This window comes from Chrysochloris asiatica, unplaced genomic scaffold (genome assembly GCF_000296735.1).
Source record: "Chrysochloris asiatica unplaced genomic scaffold, ChrAsi1.0 scaffold00436, whole genome shotgun sequence".
Taxonomy (NCBI): Eukaryota; Metazoa; Chordata; class Mammalia; order Afrosoricida; family Chrysochloridae; genus Chrysochloris; species Chrysochloris asiatica.
Genome location: NW_006408954.1, coordinates 159573 through 167435, shown reverse-complemented (window position 1 = coordinate 167435; position 7863 = coordinate 159573). Strand labels below are relative to the sequence as shown.

Genomic DNA, 7863 nt, shown 5'->3' with positions numbered 1-7863 from the left:
ACAACAATGGCTCTTTATTGCAAATACCTTTTTTTTCAATAGCTTAACAATTCTAATTTTCAATATAATACCAGATTTTGTGGTAATTGACGTAAATTTGAATTTTAATTTAGAAAGAATAGGTAGTTTTATAATACAGGCAATCTCTGGTAACAAATGAAATTCATTCCTGTCCAATGCTTATCTTAAAGAGTCACCATAATCCCATCATCTATATATAATGGCAAATTGTCTTCCAAAAAGGCTGCATCGCTTCCAACAACATTTTTAGGAATGTCTAGTTTGTGTGCTTCCCTGTGTCATCACAAAATACTTGATAAGAACATTTTTGATCATTTTAACAAGTGCATACTTAAAGTATATTTTAAGTGTGTAGTTTGTATTTTTCTGATTGCCTCTAAGTTTGAGAATTTTTTTTATTTGTCCATTTTATCTCTTCTTCTATGAATTATTTCTATCCATTAGCTAGTTGGAGTATTTTTTTCTTATTGATTTGTTTGTACTCTTTGCATATTCTGGATAACAATCTTTTGCCTGTTAAATATACTGCAAATATTTCCATACAGTCTATTGCTTATATTTTTATCCTGGTCAATATGTTCTTTTATATTAACTTTTAAGAAGAGATTAACTGCATGCCTTTTCTTTGTGCTTTGAGAATGGGTGTTTTGCTTAGGAAGGTCTACTTCACCTCAATATTATAAAAATGATCACCTATATTAATAATTTTGAAGTTCTGGTGTGGCACTGTAGTATAAGCACTAGACTGCTAACCACAAGGCAGGCGGTTCAAACCCACCAGTCTCTCCTTGGAAACCCTATACTGACTCCATGACACTTAAACAGCAACAACATTTATAATTTTATTTGATCATTTTTATATAGAATGGTACATCGTCTTCCAGTATCCATCTCAGGTAAATCTGTGGGTTTTGACTCTAGTTCTATACTTTTCAAATGTGTATGCCTGATGAAGCTGTACTGCCGGGAGCAGCCCTATTATCTGAATCTGATTGAGCTCTTCTTGCAGAGTTTCTATCAGACTGCGATTGGATGGACCCTGGACCTCATCACTGCCCCCTATGGCAATGTGGATCTTGGTGGATTCACTGAAAAGAGGTATACATCTATTGTCAAGTACAAGACAGCTTCCTGCTCTTTTTGCCTTCCGGAGGCTGCTGCAATGTATATGGAGGGCACTGATGGGGAGAAGGAGCATGCCAATACCAGGAAAAGCCTGCTGGAGATGGGTGAGTTCTTTCAGATTCAGGATGACTACCTTGACCTCCTGGGTGACCCCAGTGTGACATGGCAAGGTTGGCACTAACATTCAGGACAATAAATGAAGCTGGCTGGTGGTTCAGTGTCTGCAACGGGCCTCTCCAGAACAGTGCCAGATCTTGTAGGAGAATTCCCAGCAGAAGGAATCCGAGAAGGTGGCCCGAATGAAGGCAATGTACGAGGAGATGGAGCTGCTTGCTGTTTTTAAGCAGGACGGGGAAGATAGTTTCAGCATCCTTAAAAGTCTCATCAAGCAGTATGCTGCTCCCCCTGGCACCAACCATCTATCTGGGGCTAGCACACAAGATCTACAAGCGGAAAAAGTGGCCTAGAGACTAGAGGAGGAGAGGTTCTCAATAAATTACTGTGTAACCTTAAAAATGCAAAACTAAATGCTTACAGGATGTGTAACTCTTTGTACTTCACTGATGGATAGTCTGTCTATTCCTGTGCCACTGCCTGTTTTATTTACTGTAGTATTAGGGTACATTTCTCTGCCTTACAGAAGAAGCTTCACCCCCTTGATTTAGTCTTCTTTATTATCAATGCCATTGCTACTCTTATGTATGTTTCTCTAAGATTTAGTATTTGCTCTTGCTGTTAAATGCCATCGAGTCAGTCCTGACTCACAGCACCCCTGTATGGTGGTGGTGGTGTGCCGTGGAGTCGGTTCTAACTCATAGCGACCTTGCATAGGGTTTCTGAGGCTGTAAGTCTTTACAGAAGCAGAAAGCCTCACCTTTCTTCCTTGGAACAGCTGGTAGTTTCAAACTGCCTACCTTGAGGTTAGCAATCCGATTCGTAACCATTACGCTACTAGAGCTCCTTTGCGACCCTGTATAGGGTTTCCAATATTGTTGTTGTTGTTATTAAGTGCCATCGAGTTGGTTCCGACCCATAGCGACCCTGGATAGGGTTTCCGAGGAGCAGCTGGTGAGTTTGAACTGCCAAACTTGCAGTTTAAATGGCTTTGCAGTCTGGAGCATTAACCCACAGTGCCACACCATTGTTAATTTTAAATGGCATATTTTTATTTATTACATTTTCTAACTTGTAATTACAGATGCCATCAATTTTGTGTGTTCCTTTATCCAATCCCATTAGCTAATTCTCTCAAACATCTGATGTTTCCAGATAGTTTACTTGTTTGTTTGTTGTTTTTTATTCTACAAAATACTGAGCAATAAAAATGACAGTAGTTACCCTTGCCTTTTGTTTTTTTGCCAGTTATGGTCAAAACGGCTTTTACAGTTTTACCACCAAGGTTATTTTTTGGAGTTAAGGATGTTTTCTCTTCTATTCTTTTTTATCGTGTTTTTCATAATCATCATCAAGATCGAGGATAAAATTTTTCCTCTCTGCATTGGTTGGTACCGTTAATTAGATTAGTGGGTATCCTGATGTTGAACCATCTTTCTATTCAGGACATGAAGTCTATTTGGTTATCAAATACTTTTTATATACTACTGGATTTGATTTGTTAATATTTCATTCAAGAATTTATCTATGTTTTATAACTGACTTATAATTTCCCTTTATCCCCTTTATTCAAGTGTTACACCTGTCCAGTTTTGACATCAGGGTTATGCTAATTAAATAGAGCAAACAAGGAAACTTTACTTTTCCATGTCTTTATAATAATTTTCAACAGTTCATAATAGCAATTGCCAGGTCTTCAAAGGCTTTGCAGAGCTCATTCATAAACTGGGTCTACTGTTTTTGGAGCAATGTGCTGGTATTTGACTACTCTTCACCTTCTATTATAGTTAACTATCTAAATAAACTTTCAAACTCCTTTTAAGTAATTTTTAAAATTCATCGTTTGTTTCATCTGAATGCTGTAATATTGGGCGCTGCAAGTAGGAGAAAAGTAGACAAAAAATTTAAATGTTTCAAATAAATGGACAGATGAACATTTGCTTTTTGATATTAAAGATACCATTGTTGCTTTCTTCTCTGCAATGGAAAATTCTGGTTGAAATGATCAATGATTCAAGCCATATTTCACTATTAATCAGCCTATAAAAGAAAATAATGGAGTATCATGTTTATCTTGCTCAATACAAAAATGTGCTTAAATTGTCATAAGACAAGCTTTCATGTTATGAATTGGGCTGCTAACCTCAAGGTTGGCAGTTCAAAACTACCCCCTGTTCCATGGGAGAAAGATGAGGCTTTCGGCTCCCATAAAGATTTACAGCCTCGGAAACCCTGTGCAGTGTCGCTATGAGTCGGAACCGACTCCATGGCACATAATCACCATTACCATACAACTTCTTAAATTTTGGCCCCCAAATTAAACCTTTTTCAATAATGAGGAAACAATGAAAAGATGTTTGAAAGTAATTGTAGATGCTGAGTTGCCTGACAAAATAATGAGCCCTGCTATCAAGGTGTGGACTTCTTAGGGGAATCATGAGCTCCAAGGGTATATGGTTGAAGATTCTGCAAGTAGTAATGTATGCCCGATTATCACCAATCAATAGCATTATGATAAACAGAAAAATTTGAAGATGTCAAAGATTTCATTTTACTTGGATCCACAATCAACCCTCATAGAAGCAGAAATCAAACGACATATTACATTGGGCAAATCAGCTACAAAAGCACTCTTCAAAAGTATTAAAGACCAAAGCATGTCACTTTGAGGACTAGAGTGAACCTGACCCAAGCCACAGTATTTTCAATCACCCTGTATGCTTGCGAAAGCTGGGCAATGAATACAGAAAACCAGAGAAGAATTGATGCATTAAATTATTGTGTTGGGGAAGAATGTTGAACATACTATCAATTGTCAAAGCTGTCTTATATGAAGTACAACTGGAAAGCTCCTTAGAAGCCAAGATGGTAAGACTTTGTTTCTTATACTTTGGGCATGTTATCAGGAGAGACTAATCTCTGGACAAAGATATCATCAGCTTGGTAGATTATGAGAGGAAAAAGAGGCAGACCCCTAATGAGATATATGAACATGGTAGCAGCAACAATGAACTCAAACACAACTATTGTGAGGATGGTACAAGACCAGACGGTGTTTTGTTGTTGTACAGAGGATCTCTATGAGTCAGAACCATCATCAAAGAGAGAATCTGTGTTAATTTTGTAGTTGCTTGTCCAATATCTCCAGTAGGGTCCATCCATTGTTTCCCAGCTACCAGGGTGACTGCAACCAAACCTGTAAGACTAATCCCATCTACCTTGCTGCTGAGATTGGTTCTAGTAACTTGTTGGGTGTTATCAAGTTGGTTCTGATTTATAACAACCCCATGGGACAAAGTAGCACTGTTCCATAATGCTTCTTTGACTGTAATCTTTATAGAAGCAGATCACCAATTCTTTATCCTGCTGAGCCACTGAGTGGGTTTGATGTGCCCACCTTTACATTAGCATCTGAACATTTATGGTTTTCATCATTAGGACTCCTTTACAGTAACTCAGACCTAAGAAAATCACTCCATGGCATTTTTCTGTAATTTTTATGGAGTAACATTGTTTGAATTCTGCTTTTGCTCTGAGTTGGATTCTTGACCTTTTAACTCTTGGGACTCCATATACTTTCTGAACAGCTACAGCAATGGAGTGGAGCATGGTGGCTCTGTAACATAAACACTGGACTGCAAACCATAAGGTTGGCAGTTCATGCCCACCAGCTGCTCTGTGGGAGAAAAATGAAGCTTTCTGCTCCCACTAATATTTACAACTTGGGAAGCCGTTTTCATGGTCACTGTGAGTTGAAAGGTCATAATTCAACAGTACTTACCAACAACACAGCAAAGGAACACAGCACCAGTCTTCACTAGTGGTATCTCCTGCTTTTCTTCAGGGCAGAGAATGCTGGGTAAACTAGTCTCAGGGCTCAGACACAGGTTTCAGAGGCAACAGCTAAAATTAGATAAAATGAAAGCATCTGGTTGCAGGCATTACATGGGTAAGATGTGACATTTTCTAACTGGAATGTTGCTGCTGTAGTTGTTCCGTATTGTTGAGTTGATTCTGACTCATAATGACCCTATGTAGGGTTTCCAAAGAGCAGTCCGTGGGTTTGAACTACCAACCTTGCAGTTAGAAGTCCAGTGCTTATCCTTACAGTGCCATACCAATACTCTAACTGCTATGTAGATGCGATCAATTTTGCATATTCCTCTATCTAATTTCATTAGTTAATTCTCTTATAATACTAATAGTTTCCTGGCTCATTTATTTGATTTTTTTTCTTTACTGATTTATTTAGTAATTAGAATCTCCATAAAATATTGAATAGTAACAATGACGGTGCTTCTAAAATATGCTTAAATCATATCCAAGAAAATGTATGTTTTACTAGGAGAGGGGTCATTGCTCTTATTAGATTATCCAACGGGTCAAAAAATCAAAAAGGCCTAGGAACTTTGGTAGAGGTTTTATAGGCCATTTTCCTCAAGTTTAGATGAAACTGTGGAGTCAGCAAAGACAAGAATCAGGGGAGCAGAGGTAGGTTTCTAATGCAGGTAAAGAGACAGGGACACAAATCTCCACAGTTCTGTGTGGTAGTTGCACATTAGAACCACCTGGGGGAACTTACAAAATATCCTCATCCCCAGAAAAATGCCTGAATATAATAATAAGACACAGACATTGGTATCTGGGTTGATGGCCTCTGTATTGATATGAATGAAGATTCTCATCAACAGAACCTTCATTTACATCACAGCTTTTTCAGAGTCACTGACATTTTGGTGTTTTGCCTTCTTCTGTTCTGCAGGTGCAGAACAGATTAAATCATAGCTCTTCAAGATGAGAATTTCCTTCCTTCCAAGTAGATCTATAGATTCAGAGCATTTCTATGTCTGAAGAAAATTACTTTGGGGAATAACTACTTGTGGTGGAATTAAATCCAATGTTTACTCACAGACACCAAAATCCTACCTGCCCAAGATCTGACGGATAGCCTTAGAAGTATGCTTGATAAATATCCTTGAATGGTGTCTAGAAAACACAGGGATGTTTCCTATTGAATAAATAGCCTCATAACTAATATTGGGGCTTCACTAATCTTTTAAATACCCAGGATATCTACCTAGTCCCAAAGAAGGCAATTTCACACCATCTAAAAGAAATTCATTCCAAATGTTCTAATGCTTCATTTCATCCTATTACTTCTAGTTGTAACCTCTTATATCATAATTATCTCAACAAATGACTCAAATAAGCAAAAGACATTCTTTCAGAGGGAATTCATTCAGAACAGTCGATGGGAAAATATCATTGTAATTAGGAGTCCTGGTGTTGCACTGTGGATTCATGCACTGGACTGCAAGGTTGGTTTGAATCGCAAGGCTGGCAGTTCAGGCTCACCAGCTATTCCTCAAAAACCCTACACAGGGTTGCTATGGGTCGGAACCAACTTAATGGCACTTAATAACAACACTTAGGAGTTACTAGTTGTTAGGAGCTCTGGTAGCGTAGTGGTTACGAATCAGGCTGTGAACCACAAGGTCAGCAGTTCGAAACTACCAGCTGTTCCGCGGGAAAAAGATGAGGCTTTCTGCTCTGGTAAAGATTCACAACCTCGGAAACCCTGTTCAGGGTTGCTATGAGTCGGAACCGACTGCACGGCACATAACAACAACAACAGTTGCTATGTAGTCTGCTTCTGATTCATGGTGACCCCAGGTGTTTCTAAATACGGCTGTGCGCCATAAGATTTTCAATGGCTGATTTTTGGGGGAGGTAGATTGATTACTAGGCCTTTCTCCCAAGGTGCTTCTGGGTGAATTTGAATCTCTAACCTTTCAGTTAGTAGCCTAGCTCATTGAACAATTGTACCATCGGGCACTTCATAATTAGGAGTTTTTATTTTCGGTAAGTGCTGTTGAGTTGATCTTGACACATAGTGACCCCACATGGCAGAGGAGAACTGCCCCATAGGTTCTCAAAGTTATAATCTTTTTTTACCCCTGATTTAATCAGTCTTTTTTATTTTTTAAAGTTTTTATTGTGAATTATGTGATAGTGTACATGGGAGAACATTAGCTTTACATTCATCCTAACTTATTTTGTTTCATTCAATGATTACAATCTCCTGCATGCACTATCAAACAACCAAAGGGTACACCCCGCAATCCTGCCCCCCTGCCATCAGTATATAGCCCCTCTCCCTGAGTCTAAAGTCCCTATCTGCTCCGTCTCTCCATGTCATCATCTCTGCCTCCATCTCTGGTGTCACTGCTTCTCTGGATAGGGTCCCGCACTCCATTGCTCTTCTCCATTTATGGTCCTAGGGATCTCCACTCCTGGACTTCAAAATCAACCACACCCCTCCTTTTGTTACAAAACGTCTACCTTTATCTTTCCATCACTCACAGTCAGTCCTGATAGCAATCTTTCACTATTGAACCACAGGAGTCTTATCCGAATCTCCTTTCATCAGCCCTGTCCAGACAGGTTGAAAACCACTCAGTGGAAATTCTACCTTTCCCTGTCAAGGTTATAATCTTTATAGGGACAGACTGCCAGGTTTCTTCTGTGAAGTCTCTGAGTGAGTTTGAATTGCCAAGCTTTTGATTAGAAACTGAGCGCTTAATTACTACATCACCAGAGTTT

The 7863-nt window shown here is 38.9% G+C and overlaps 1 pseudogene; it reads left to right on the top strand.

The window, feature by feature from the left end:
- Positions 1–886: 886 nt before the first annotated feature.
- On the top strand, positions 887–1620 carry LOC102830462 (annotated as a pseudogene).
- Positions 1621–7863: the final 6243 nt, after the last annotated feature.